Source organism: Oncorhynchus nerka, linkage group LG12, assembly GCF_034236695.1.
Source record: "Oncorhynchus nerka isolate Pitt River linkage group LG12, Oner_Uvic_2.0, whole genome shotgun sequence".
NCBI classification, from domain to species: Eukaryota; Metazoa; Chordata; class Actinopteri; order Salmoniformes; family Salmonidae; genus Oncorhynchus; species Oncorhynchus nerka.
The window spans coordinates 24,855,156-24,870,155 of record NC_088407.1 but is presented as its reverse complement, the minus strand read 5'-3'; the positions used below and the strand labels follow the sequence as shown (position 1 = coordinate 24,870,155).

At 45.6% G+C, this 15,000-nt stretch overlaps 1 protein-coding gene across 1 annotated transcript in view; it reads left to right on the top strand.

The window, feature by feature from the left end:
- Nucleotides 1-15,000, top strand: part of LOC115121865 (ephrin-B2-like) — a 143,043-nt gene that overhangs the window by 44,019 nt on the left and 84,024 nt on the right. The gene's annotated exons all lie outside the window — the stretch shown is intronic.

Sequence of the window (15,000 nt, the reverse complement as noted above, 5' to 3'; positions counted from 1 at the left end):
CTCACCCCCCTCCACCTCTCCCCTCCCTCCTCCACCCACCCCTCTACCTCTCTTCTCCCCTCCACCCACCCCCTCTACCTCTCCTCTCCCCTCCACCCACCTCTCTACCTCTCCTCTCCCTCCACCCACCCACCCTCTACCTCTCCCCTCCATTTTCCACCTCTCCTCTCCACCCAACCCTCTACCTCTCCCCTCCCCTCCAACCCAACCCCTACCCCTCCTCTCCCCTCCACCCACCCTCTACCTCTCCTCTCCCTCCACCCAACCCTCCACCTCTCCCCTCCCCTCCACCCAACCCTCTACCTCCTCTCCCCTCCACCCACCCCTCCACCTCTCCCCTCCCCTCCACCCAAACCTCTACCTCTCCTCTCCCCTCCATCCACCTCTCTACCTCTCCTCTCCCTCCACCCACCCCTCTACCTCTCCCCTCCACCCACCTCTCCACCTCCACCCCTCCATCTTTCCACCTCTCCTTTTCCATGTGGGATGTCTATGGTGTCGGCCCTCATTCCCCCCAAAGCCCTCACTGACCTTATTTAATTACAGAGATGGTTTGAGAGAATGAGTTGAACCTCGCAGACAGACACACACACTCTGAGTGAGAAATAAAGACCAGCTGGAGCGCTAAAGGAGCACGTTTTAGCCGTTAAAAGCCTCGTCAGAACTCAGACACACACACACTGGGGGGCCCTCTGGCTCAGGCCTGTCCAGGACCTGGGTTCTCCATCAGCTCACACCTCCTATAGACATTCTTAATGGGACCAATCTAGCCAGCCACAAATCATCCTGCCTTAGACTGGACTACATACTGAGACAGAGGGGGAGAGAAAGGGGGGAGGGATAGAGAGGGGTGGGAGAGAGGGATTGAAGAGTGGAAAGAGAGAGAGAGAGAGGAAGGGAGAGAGAGATGGAAGAGTGTGAAGAGAGAGATGGAAGAGTGTAAAGAGAGAAAGAGGTAGACAGAGATAGAAAAGTGTAGAGGGACAGAGAGATAGAAAGAGGTAGAGAGAGATGGAAGAGTATAAAGAGAGAGAGAGGAAGGTATAGAGAGATGGACCAGTGCAAAGAGAAAGAGGTAGAGAGAGATGGAAGAGTGTAAAGAGAGAGAGAGGAAGGGCTAGAGAGATGGAAGAGTATAAAGAGAGAGAGAGGAAGGGATAGAGAGGTAGAGAGAGATGGAAGAGTATAAAGAGAGAGAGAGGAAGGGATAGAGAGATGGACCAGTGCAAAGAGAAAGAGGTAGAGAGAGATGGAAGAGTGTAAAGAGAGAGAGAGGAAGGGCTAGAGAGATGGAAGAGTATAAAGAGAGAGAGAGGAAGGGATAGAGAGATGGACCAGTGCAAAGATAAAGAGGTAGAGAGAGATGGAAGAGTGTAAAGAGAGAGAGAGAGAGAGAGGAAGGGAGAGAGAGATGGACGAGTGTAAAGTGAGAAAGAGGTAGAGTGTAAAGAGAGAGAGAGAGATGGAAGACTGTAAAGAGAGAGAGAGAGGTAGAGTGTAAAGAGAGAGAGAGATGGAAGACTGTAAAGAGAGAGAGAGGTAGAGTGTAAAGAGAGAGAGATGGAAGACTGTAAAGAGAGAGAGAGGTAGAGTGCAAAGAGAGAGAGAGATGGAAGACTGTAAAGAGAGAGAGAGGTAGAGTGTAAAGAGAGAGAGAGAGATGGAAGACTGTAAAGAGAGAGAGGGGTAGAGTGTAAAGAGAGAGAGGGAGATGGAAGACTGTAAAGAGAGAGAGAGAGGTAGAGTGTAAAGAGAGAGAGAGGTAGAGTGTAAATAGAGAGAGAGATGGAAGACTGTAAAGAGAGAGAGATGGAAGAGTGTAAAGAGAGAGAGATGGAAGAGTGTAAAGAGAGAGAGATGGAAGAGTGTGAAGAGAGAGAGAGAAGGGGAGAGAGATGGAAGAGTGTAAAGAGAGATAGAGGAAGGGAGAGAGATGGAAGAGTGTAAAGAGAGAGAGATGGAAGAGTGTGAAGAGAGAGAGATGGAAGAGTGTGAAGAGAGAGAGATGGAAGAGTGTAAAGAGAGAGAGATGGAAGAGTGTAAAGATAGATAGATGGAAGAGTGTGAAGAGAGAGAGAGAAAGAGAGAGATGGAAGAGTGTAAAGAGAGAGAGAGAAAGGGAGAGAGATGGAAGAATGTAAAGAGAGAGAGAGATGGAAAAGTGTAAAGAGAGAGGAAGGGAGAGAGATGGGGGAGTGTAAAGAGAGAGAGAGATGGAAGAGTGTATATAGAGAGAGAGAGGAAGGTAAAGAGAGAGAGATGGAGGAATGTAAAGAGAGAGAGAGATGTAAGAGTGTATAGAGAGAGAGGAAGGGAGAGAGAGATGTAAGAGTGTATAGAGAGAGAGGAAGGGAGAGAGAGATGGAAGAGTGTATAGAGAGAAAGAGGAAGGGAGAGAGAGATGGAAGAGTGTAAAGAGAGAGAGAGAGATGGAAAAGTGTAAAGAGAGAGGAAGGGAGAGAGATGGAGGAGTGTAAAGAGAGAGAGAGATGTAAGAGTGTATAGAGAGAGAGGAAGGGAGAGAGAGATGTAAGAGTGTATAGAGAGAGAGATAGGAAGGGAGAGAGCGATGGAAGAGTGTATAGAGAGAGAGATGAAGGGAGAGAGAGATGGAAGAGTGTAAAGAGAGAGAGAGAGATGGAAAAGTGTAAAGAGAGAGGAAGGGAGAGAGATGGAGGAGTGTAAAGAGAGAGAGAGATGGAAGAGTGTATAGAGAGAGAGGAAGGTAAAGAGAGAGAGAGATGGAGGAGTGTAAAGAGAGAGAGAGATGTAAGAGTGTATAGAGAGATAGGAAGGGAGTGAGCGATGTAAGAGTGTATAGAGAGAGAGAGGAAGGGAGAGAGAGATGGAAGAGTGTATAGAGAGAGAGGAAGGGAGAGAGAGATGGAAGAGTGTAACATGGAAATGTCTGCTCTACCCAAAATTACAACCAATTAATTGCAGCATTACCACAAAAATGGAAGTGGCAAGTAGAAGGGGAAAAAGTAAGGAACTTGTATGTCGGCCCTGTATTAAAGAACATAAGTGGTTAAAGAAAAGTGTGATAAATAAAAACATATACCAATTTCATTTAAGGACCAAAAACTGACAGCTATGCCATATAAATTGCAAAATAGTTGGGAAGAGATTTTCGATGTACCCATTCCATGGCACATGGTTTATGAATTGATACGCAAAACAACGCCGGATTCAAAACTTCGAATTTTTCAATATACAGTGGGGCAAAAAAGTTTTTAGTCAGCCACCAATTGTGCAAGTTCTCCCACTTAAAAAGATGAGAGAGGCCTGTAATTTTCATCATAGGTACACTTCAACTATGACAGACAAAATGAGAAAAAAATCCAGAAAATCACATTGTAGGATTTTTAATGAATTTATTTGCAAATTATGGTGGAAAATAAGTATTTGGTCAATAACAAAAGTTTATCTCAATACTTTGTTATATACCCTTTGTTGGCAATAACAGAGGTCAAACGTTTTCTGTAAGTCTTCACAAGATTTTCACATACTGTTGCTGGTATTTTGGCCCATTCCTCCATGCAGATCTCCTCTAGAGCAGTGATGTTTTGGGGCTGTTGCCCCACACAGACTTTCAACTCCCCCCAAAGATTTTCTATGGGGTTGAGATCTGGAGACTGGATAGGCCACTCCAGGACCTTGAAATGCTTCTTATGAAGCCACTCCTTCGTTGCCCGGGCGGTGTGTTTGGGATCATTGTCATGCTGAAAGACCCAGCCACGTTTCATCTTCAATGCCCTTGCTGATGGAAGGAGGTTTTCACTCAAAATCTCACGATACATGACCCCATTCATTCTTTCCTTTACACGGAACAGTCTTCCTAGTCCCTTTGCAGAAAAACAGCCCCAAAGCAGGATGTTTCCACCCCCATGCTTCACAGTAGGTATGGTGTAATTTGGATGCAACTCAGCATTCTTTGTCCTCCAAACACGACGAGTTGAGTTTTTACCAAAAAGTTATATTTTGGTTTCATCTGACCATATGACATTCTCCCAATCTTCTTCTGGATCATCCAAATGCTCTATAGCAAACTTCAGACGGGCCTGGACATGTACTGGCTCAAGCAGGGGGACACGTCTGGCACTGAAGGATTTGAGTCCCTGGTGGCGTAGTGTGTTACTGATGGTAGGCTTTGTTACTTTGGTCCCAGCTCTCTGCAGGTCATTCACTAGGTTCCCCTGTGTGGTTCTGGGATTTTTGCTCATCGTTCTTGTGATCATTTTGACCCCATGGGGTGAGATCTTGCGTGGAGCCCCAGATCAAGGGTGATTATCAGTGGTCTTGTATGTCTTCCATTTCCTAATAATTGCTCCCACGGTTGATTTCTTCAAACCAAGCTGCTTACCTATTGCAGATTCAGTCTTCGCAGCCTGGTGCAGGTCTACAATTTTGTTTCTGGTGTCCTTTGACAGCTCTTTGGTCTTGGCCATAGTGGAGTTTGGAGTGTGACTGTTTGAGGTTGTGGACAGGGGTCTTTTATACTGATAACATATTCAAACAGGTGGAGGACAGAGGAGCCTAACGAGTGGAGGACAGAGGAGCCTCTTAAAGAAGAAGTTACAGGTCTGTGAGAGCCAGAAATCTTGCTTGTTTGTAAGTGACCAAATACTTATTTTCCACCAATATTTGCAAATAAATTCATTAAAAATCCTACAATGTGATTTTCTGGATTTTTTTTCTCATTTTGTCTGTCATAGTTGAAGTGTACCTATGATGAAAATTACAGGCCTCTCTCATCTTTTTAAGTGGGAGAACTTGCACAATTGGTGGCTGACTAAATACTTTTTTGCCCCACTGTAAATTACTATACAAATTTCTTGCAACTAATAGAATGTTATATATATGGGGGATACAATCTTCCCAGCTCTGCAGATTCTGCTGTGAGGAGGCAGAGTCATTAGATCATTTATTTTGGTATTGTCCATATGTAGCTCGTTTTTGGTCACAGGTCCAGGAATGGCTGAAGAATTACAACATTTGCCTAGAACTAATGCTGCAGATAGCAATACTGGGTGATTTGAAAAGCCATAGTCAATCAATCAATAATATAATAATTATTTTAGCACATTTTTTAATTTTTAATTTACAATCTGTAGAAGCTATGAGAATAGAAAGGTTCAGTACTTTTGTAAATCATTATAGCACAGTTGAAAAATATATGGCAAATAAAAATCCGAAATGGATGATGTTGAGAGATAGATATGAGGGGTTGAATGGAGCTGAAGGGTGGGACTAATAGCAAGATAAACAATGTAAAGCATACGGGATCTGTAAAATGTATATAGGTTCAGAAAGGTTGTGAAATAGCATAGTTACAAATAGAAATCAAACTGGATGGACATCAGAAATAGAGGAAGGACTAAGAACAAACAAGAGAGAACTATTGTAAAGTAGACTGTGTCTGTAGAATGTGTATAAGATGTATGGATTGAAGGTAGAAGCAGAAGTGTTTATTAGTTTACTCCAATTGGGGGATCGGCGGAAGGGTTAGCGGCGAATAATAAAGGTATATTCTGTAAAAAAGTATGTATGTCTATATAGGTATGTGTATGTATATATGTGTACCGACTATAAGCCGCTACTTTATTCCCACACTTTGAACCTCGCGGTTTATACAATGACGCGGCTAATTTATGGATTTTTCCCGCTTTCACAAGATTCATGCCGCCAAAAAACTGAGCACCGTCACATAATGTGACGTAAATCGAGCACGCTCAAACTTCCCATCATTCTGATTACGGTAGTATTTTTGTCACCCTCATCATGGCAAAGACACGGAGAAATGCATATGATGCAGCTTTCAAGTTGAAGGCGATCGATCTGGCTGTTGGAAAAGGAAATAGAGCTGCTGCATGGGAGCTTGGCCTTAATGAGTCGATTATAAGACTTTGTAAACAGCAGCGTGAGGAACTGACTCAGTGCAAAAAGACAACAAACCTTTCAGAGGGAAGAAAAGCAGATGGCCCAAAGTATTTGCAGCCACTCGACATCAGTGTAAATCGTGTATTTAAGGTGGCGCTCCTTGTTCAGTGGGAGGCTTGGATGACAAGTGGGGAGAAATCCTTCACTAAAACGGGCCGCATGCGAAGAGCAACTTATGGTCAAGTCTGCCAGTGGGTCCTGACAGCGTGGAGCATTGTCAAAAAAATCCACTATCATCAACGGGTTTCGAAAGGCTGGACTGCTGCGTGTTGAAGGGGCAGCATGAGCTCAGCGGGGAATTTGCCTCCGGATGAAAGTGACGAGAGCGACAATGAAAACGATCCAACATCGGATGAAGCAATTCTGAGGCTATTCAACTCCGACACCGAAGGAGATGACTTCAGTGGTTTCAGTGCACAGGAGGAGGAAGATAGTGACCAATGACTTTACTGGTAGGCTACTGTTTCATTTTTGTTACAAGCCGTGTTTCATTAAGGCCTATTTATTTTTGTTACAAGCCGTGTTTCGTTGAAGCCTATTTATTTTTGTTACAAGCCGTGTTTCGTTTAAAGGTTGTGTAAAGTTCATTTGTTTCAATGTACCGGTAGGCACCTGCGGCTTATAGACATGTGCGGCTTATTTATGTACAAAATACATATTTTTTAATAATTCAGTGGGTGCGGTTTATATTCGGGTGCGCTTAATAGTCCAGCAATTACGGTATATGTATGCATGCGTGAATGGATATATATTTACCCCAAAAATATGGGGGATTGGAAATGATGCAGACAATTACATTGAAAGCAACATTCTTTCCGCAATATTAAGCTGATCCTCCCTCTAAAATGAAATAGAACAAAAAATAAATTTAAAAAAGTGTAAAGGGGTAGATAGGAAGGGAGAGAGAGATGGAAGGGAGAGAGAGAGAGAATGGAGAGAGAGATGGAAGGGAGAGAGAGATCGAAGGGAGAGAGAGATGGAAGGGAGAGAGAGATTGAAGGGAGAGAGAGATGATGGAAGGGAGAGAGAGAGAGAGATGGAAGGGAGGGAGAGAGATGGAAGGGAGAGAGAGAGATGGAAGGGAGAAAGAGAGATGGGAGAGAGAGATGGAAGGGAGAGAGAGAGATGGAAGGGAGGGAGAGAGATGGAAGGGAGAGAGAGAGATGGAAGGGAGGGAGAGAGATGAAAGGGAGAGAGAGAGATGGAAGGGAGGGAGAGAGATGGAAGGGAGAGAGAGAGATGGAAGGGAGGGAGAGAGATGAAAGGGAGAGAGAGAGATGGAAGGGAGGGAGAGAGATGGAAGGGAGAGAGAGATGGAAGGGAGAGAGAGATCGAAGGGAGAGAGAGAGAGATGGAAGGGAGAGAGAGATGGAAGGGAGGGAGAGAGATGGAAGGGAGAGAGAGATGGAAGGGAGAGAGAGAGAGAGAGATGGGAAGGGAGGGAGAGAGATGGAAGGGAGAGAGAGAGATGGAAGGGAGAGAAATGGAAGGGAGAGAGAGAGATGGAAGGGAGAAAGAGAGATGGGAGAGAGAGATGGAAGGGAGAGAGAGATGGAAGGGAGAGAGAGATGGAAGGGAGAGAGAGATGGAAGGGAGAGAGAGATGGAAGGGAGAGAGAGAGATGGAAGGGAGGGAGAGAGATGGAAGGGAGAGAGGGAGAGAGATGGGAAGGGAGGGAGAGAGAGAGATGGAAGGGAGAGAGAGATGGAAGGGAGGGAGAGAGATGGAAGGGAGAGAGAGATGGAAGGGAGAGAGAGAAGGATTTTGGATGTGTGTTCTTTAGAAAGGCCAAGCCATCAGCGTGCCTGCATCCCATGTCTCCGTGGTTACCGGGTGTGTGATGTGTACTGGATGTGACACTAGCGCTGCGGCATTCCAGACCGCCTCCGGACAGACGGAAGGGAGGGTGTGTGTGTGTGTAGATCTGTGTGTGTGTGGCGATCAGTGTGTGTGCTGATGAGGGATGCTGTGCACTGCAGTGACAAGGACACTCTTACCTTCAGAGTCCCACGACGCTGGCTAACTATTCAAACACAACCTCCTCAGCCCTACCTGCCTCTCCCTCTCTTTCTTTCATTCTCTCCCTCTACCTCTCTCTTTCTCTCCCACCCTCTCTCCCTGCGTCAGAAGCAACCATATGGAAAGCATTATTCCCGTCGTTCTTTCTCACCGCAAACATTCCAGCAGCCCTTCCAGCACTCAGTGACTTTACAGCAACCTTGTAGTTCTTCTGTTAGCAACTCTCTCTCCCTTTCTCCATCTCTCTGACCATCTCTCCCTCTCTCTCTCTCCCTTTCTCCATCTCTCTGACCATCTCTCCCTCTCTCTCTCTCTCCCTTTCTCCATCTCTCTGACCATCTCTCTCTCTCTCTCTCTCTCCCTTTTTCCATCTCTCTGACCATCTCTCCCTCTCTCTCTCCCTTTCTCTCTCTCTGACCATCTCTCTCTCTCTCTCTCTCCATTTCTCCATCTCTCTGACCATCTCTCCCTCTCTCTCTCTCCCTTTCTCCATCTCTCTGACCATCTCTCCCTCTCTCTCTCTCTCTCTCTCTCCCTTTCTCCATCTCTCTGACCATCTCTCCCTCTCTCTCTCTCTCCCTTTCTCCATCTCTCTGACCATCTCTCTCTCTCTCTCTCTCTCTCTCTCTCTCTCTCTCTCTCTCTCCCTTTCTCCATCTCTCTGACCATCTCTCCCTCTCTCTCTCTCCCTTTCTCTCTCTCTGACCATCTCTCTCTCTCTCTCCCTTTCTCCATCTCTCTGACCATCTCTCCCTCTCTCTCTCTCCCTTTCTCCATCTCTCTGACCATCTCTCCCTCTCTCTCTCTCTCCCTTTCTCCATCTCTCTGACCATCTCTCTCTCTCTCTCTCTCTCCCTTTCTCCATCTCTCTGACCATCTCTCCCTCTCTCTCTCCCTTTCTCTCTCTCTGACCATCTCTCTCTCTCTCTCTCCATTTCTCCATCTCTGACCATCTCTCCTCTCTCTCTCCCTTTCTCCATCTCTCTGACCATCTCTCCCTCTCTCTCTCTCTCTCTCTCCCTTTCTCCATCTCTCTGACCATCGCTCCCTCTCTCTCTCTCCCTTTCTCCATCTCTCTGACCATCTCTCCCTCTCTCTCTCTCCCTTTCTCTCTCTCTCTCTCTCTCTCTCTCCCTTTCTCTATCTCTGACCATCTCTCCCTCTCTCTCTCTCCCTTTCTCTCTGACCATCTCTCCCTCTCTCTCTCTCCCGTTCTCTCTCTCTGACCATCTCTCTCTCTCTCCCCCTTTCTCTCTCTCTCGCTCTCTCTCTCTCGATCTCCCTCTCCCCCTCTCTCTCTCTCTCTCTCTCTCTCTCTCTCTCTCTCTTCAATGTAATTGCTCCATTTCTCTTGCTCTTTCTCACTCTCCTTCACTCCATTCCCACTCTTTTCACACCTCCTCCTCCTCATCACTTGCTCTTTTCTTCTCACTGATCTAGGCAATGACTCCTTAGTGGAAGATAGTCAAAGGTTGCATCCTTTTGACCAAAGCCCTATGACAAAACGTATAAGGAATAGTGCGCCGTTTGGGACAGCCGAATTGTCATCAATGACCTTCTCTACTCTGAAAACTCTGTGTGCTCTCAAAGAAGGTCTCTGTACCATAGTAATGCTCTTGAGATAACCACATCTTTATTTAATGGTGTGATAGCACTGTGGAACCCCTGCTGTATGTAGACTGAGTATGGATGGATGTATATCTTTGGTCTCCTCAATGAGACTTGCATTGATGTTTGCACAGTAGTCTGGAAGACTTTGCACTCCATGTGTGCGTGCTCGCATCCGCATCCGTGTGTGTGTGACAGTGTGTGTACATTGGGGCCTTCCGAGACTGCTCAGGACCTGTCTGTGTGATTAGGTGTATACCATGAGTCTACCCCAGACAGGTTAATGCATGTGCTCCATAAATCTACCAGAGAACTGGTTTACTATTCAATAATGGGAATGTACTTTGGGGTCCTTTGTAGCACATGAGGTTGTGTTTAGTTTAATGGACAAATCATGGAGATCTATTGGTTTGAAGTAAGACTCTAATTGATTTTTATCTAGCTCCTCTGTGGGGCTTTGAGGGCTTTTTCTCATGGGCACAGACTCAACACTCTGTCTTGTCTGTGCTGGTTGGGTTGGTTTCGACCCCCGCATTCTCATGTTCTCACACACAGGGATAGAGAGAGGCACTCAGAAACACACATCCCTGTTGTCCCGCTGGCTGCACCTGTGTGGCTTTGGTTCGGACACGGCTCAAGTTGCCTCTGAGGAATCTGGGATATGTGGGGCACCGAATACCCTATCTAACCAGCCACCGTATGGTACACACACACACACACACACACACACACACACACACACACACACACACACACACACACACACACACACACACACACACACACACACACACACACACACACACACACACACACACAGCAGAGACACACACACTCAGCAGAGACAGACGGAGAGAGGGCAGAGGGGAGGAGATGAGGAGAGGGGATAGAAGAGAAGGAGGGAGTAGAGGTCAGAAGAGGAGGGGGTGAGGGTCAGAGAAACTAACACTCCAGTCTTTTCTCTAGCCGTGAAGGTCGAGGCAGGGCGGCGGCCGGTGTTGAGAAAATGATGTTTCTGCCCTCATAAAAGACCCCGGAGAAGAAAGGAGAGGAAAGTCCCCCCCCCCTCACTCAACCCCCTCCTCCCTCCATCACCTCTGGCCCCTCCATCCCCCACTCCGTGTTTCAAAGTGTGGCCACATGAATGGCACTATTGTCTGTCGGGAGAGAGGGAGCGAGGGATAGAGAGAGAGATGCGGTCCAACAAAGGGAGAGAGGCAGGGCGCTGAGGGCAAGTGAGTTGAGCTGCATCTGTTCATTTATTCTGGGTCTGGTCCCAAGTGATTTATTTAGTTGGAAAGGCAAACTCTATAAAGTTGTTTAAAAGGTCACGTTACTTAACTTAACTCGGTTATATGTGAGCATTGGAACCAAGGTTTGTTTTGTTATAGAACCGTCCTGCACAGAAAGACTGTTGAGATGTGTGTTGCGTACAGAACTTTAATTGAAGCATTATGTGTGACCTGTAACAGTAGCCCAGTGATACCGGTTAGCTGTGTTGACCTGAGAGGGCGTAGCAGGGAAGCAGAGGAAGAAAAGGTGTGAAGCACATACTAATCTCAGTGAGCCTCCAAAGCACCACCCAACAAGCGAGGCTACTGTTAACCATCCGTGAGCATATCTCTACCAAGACTCTAAACACTGTTTCTGTTTTTCTATCGCCCCGCTTTTCTTTCTCTTTTTCTCGATTTTTGTCTCGTTGTCTATTTCCCTGTTTTCTCCCTTTCAGTTTTTGAACAGACATCTGTATTTGAGCTCTCTCTTTATCTTTTCCTCCCTCTTGTTGTTCTACCTGCGTCTCTCTCCCCCTCACTCTTTCTTTTTTAAACATACCTTTTTCTTCCTCCTTCTCCCTCTGTTTTGACCATTACACCTGCCTGCCCAGTATCATTTTTTCCATCACTCACCGGCTCCTTCCATCCACCCCTCCCTCTCCCCCTCTCCCCCTCTCTCCCTCGCTCCCTCCCTCGGCTAAGTGCAGTTCTCAGACGCGTTGTTTGCTCTGCCATTCTTTAGCTCAGGTCTACTGTGACATAGTTAGGCTGCCATCATATCTCTTAATGTTATTGTTTACATGGAAGCCCCTTAGCAACCGCCTATGTGACTGGAAGGCATGTAGACCTTTTATAAATGGTTTATGTGCCTGTGTGTTTCTGTCTGCACGTGTGTGTCTGTGCCTGTGAGTGTTTGTGTGTGTGTGTGTGTGTTTGAGGCCGAGCCCAGCTCCTCTCTTCTCCTGGTGCGGGGGTGTGTGTTGAGTGCAGTTAGTGCTTCCCTCTCCAGTGTGAGTGCTTCGAGATAACCTCCTGACCTTAGTGATAACAACAGGAACGCCCAGTTCCTCTGCTGCCGCATGCCTCTACTACGCTAGCACTGTCCTAGGCTAGCTTCTTCACTAGCATTCTTATGGTCATTGGCTAAATTCCCCATTCATTTTACATGTCTGCTGCTAGCCAAAAACATGCTAACAGCTACTCAATTAGTGTATCTTTGGTCACACAGGCTTGATTCCCCATTGACTATTTGCTACTACTAGTGAAACATGCAAATGCTAACAGATTAAAGATAGCCTAACAGTGCTTTGTGTTGTTAGCTGTAGTAGTGTTATGTTCTGAATGAATAAATGGATGAGTCAGTTGGTCTCATTCCGCAATGCCCTCTTCTCTCTCTCTGTTCTGACTGGCTAAATGTTGCCAAGCTCCCAGGGCGGTCTGAGAGCATCTTGACTGGCTGCATCACCGCTTGGTTTGGCAATTGCTTGGCATCCGACTGCAAGGCACTACAGAGGGTAGTGCGTACGGCCCAGTACATCACTGAGGCTGACCTCCCTGCCATTCAGGACCTCTATACAAGACGGTGTCAGAAGAAAGCCCTAAAAATGGTCAAATACTTCAGCCACCCAAGTCATATACTGTTCTCTCTGCTACCGCATGGCAAGTGTTACCAATGCACCAAGTCTGGAAACAAGACTTGACCCCAAGCCATAAAAATGCTAAATAGCTACCCGGACTATCTGACTCACTGCTTTCCACTAACTCCTTTGACATATGCTGCTTCTACTGTTTATTATCTATCCTGTTGCCTAGTCACTTTACCCCAACCTATACAGTACGTCGTACAGCGGCTTGCCAAACTATTCCCCCCTTGGCATTTTTCCTATTTTGTTGCCTTACAACCTGGAATTAAAACATATTTTTGGGGGGTTTGTATCATTTGATTTACACAACATGTCTACCACTTTGAACAAGAAATAAGAAACAAGAAATAAGACGACAAACTGAAATCTTGAGTGTGCATAACTATTCACCCCCCCAAAGTCAATACTTTGTAGAGCACCTCTTGCAGCAAATACAGCTGCAAGTCTCTTGGGGTATGTCTCTATAAGCTTGGCACATCTAGCCACTTTTGCCCATTCAAGACAAAACTGCTCCAGCTCCTTCAAGTTGGATGGCTTCCGCTGGTGTACAGCAATCTTTAAGTCATACCACAGATTCTTAATTGGATTGAGGTCTGGGCGTTGACTTGGTCGTTCCAAGGCATTTAAACGGTTCCCCTTAAACCACTAGAGTGTTGCTTTAGCAGTATTCTTGGGGTCATTGTCCTGCTGGAAGGTGAACCCACGTCCCAGTCTCAAATCTCTGGAAGACTGAAACAGGTTTCCCTCAATTTCCCTGTATTTAATGCCATCCATCATTCCTTCAAGCCTGACCAATTTCCCAGTCCCTGCCAATGAAAAACATCCCCACAGCATGATGCTGCCACCACCATGCTTTACTATGGGGATGGTGTTCTCTGGGTGATGAGAGGTGTTGGGTTTGCGCCAGACATAGCGTTTTCCTTGATGGCCAAAAAGCTCAATTTTAGCCTCATCTGACCGGAGTACCATTTTCCAAATGTTTGTGGAGTCTCCCACATGCCTTTTGGCAAACAGCAAACGTGTTTGCTTATTTCGTTCTTTAAGCAATGGCTTTTTTCTGGCCACTCTTAGAGTGTATGGCTTAAAGTGGTCCTATGGACAGATACTCCAATCTCTGCTGTGGAGCTTTGCAGCTCCTTCAGGGTTATCTTTGGTCTCTTTGTTGCCTCTCTGATTAATGCCCTCCTTGCCTGGTCCATGAGTTTTGGTGGACGGCCCTCTCTTGGCAGAGGTTTGTTGTGGTAACATATTCTTTCTATTGTTTAATAATGGATTTAATGGTGCTCCGTGGGATGTTCAAAGTTTCTGATATTTTTTATAACCCAACCCTGATCTGAACTTCTCCACAACTTTGTCCCTGACCTGTTTGGAGAGCTCCTTGGTCTTCATGGTGCCGCTTGCTTGGTGGTGCCCCTTGCTTAGTGGTATTGCAGACTCTGGAGCCTTTCAGAACAGGTGTATATATACTGAGATCATGTGACAGATCATGTGACACTTAGATTGCACACAGGTGGACTTTATTTAACTAGTTATGTGCCTTCTGAAGGTAATTGGCTGCACCAGATCTTATTTATGGGCTTCATGCTTTTTTGTTTACTTTTGAAACAAGTAATTATTTTCATTTCGCTTCAACAATTTGGACTATTTTGTGTATGTCCATTACATGAAATCTTTACAGCCAAGTTATCATTACTCATTGTGTATTTATTCCTCGTGTTGTAATTTTGTTCTATTATTTTTTATATTTTTCACTCTCCATTGTTGGGTCCGTAAGTAAGCATTTGACTGTTAGTCCGCACCTGTTGTTTACAAATCATGTGACAAATAAAATGTGATTTGATTTGATCCTCTGCTGCCAGGGTATATAACATAATGATTAATAAGAACTGTTGATATTTATTTTATTGAAAAAAAATGTAGTACAGAAAATACACACAAAAATACAAAATGCATTGTACATTATCATAATAAACTAACACGTTCATCAGTAATAAGGTCCTCAATCTGCTTTCTGAATTCCCCTAGAGGCACCAAAACATCAATTTTAAGGACATTTTGGAGATTGTTCCACAACTAAGGTGCAACTAAACTTAAGCTGGTTTACCTATCTCCATAGAGACCAAAGGAATGTCCTGAGTTATCCATCCCTGAGACCGGGGGTGGTAACTCCTATGTCTAAAGTTGAGTCATGATGTTAGGTACAGTGGGACTTTTGTAAAAGGGCTTTACAAATGAAAACATAGCAATGTATCGACATACCTGACATCAACCAACTTTCTATTAGAGAATGCAGTAATGACTACTTAAACTGTCGCCCGTAGGGAAGCCCAGTGTACGATAATAACCGGCATCTGGCGGCTTTAATGGAGTGGCAGCTGCGTTCATCTGGAAGATGTTGCCATTGTCTAGGACCGACATGAACGTTGACTGAATCATCTGCTTTCTACTACTTAGCGAGAGGCAGGACCTATTTCTATAGAAGGAGCCCATATCTATTTTCATCAACATGCTTTTTA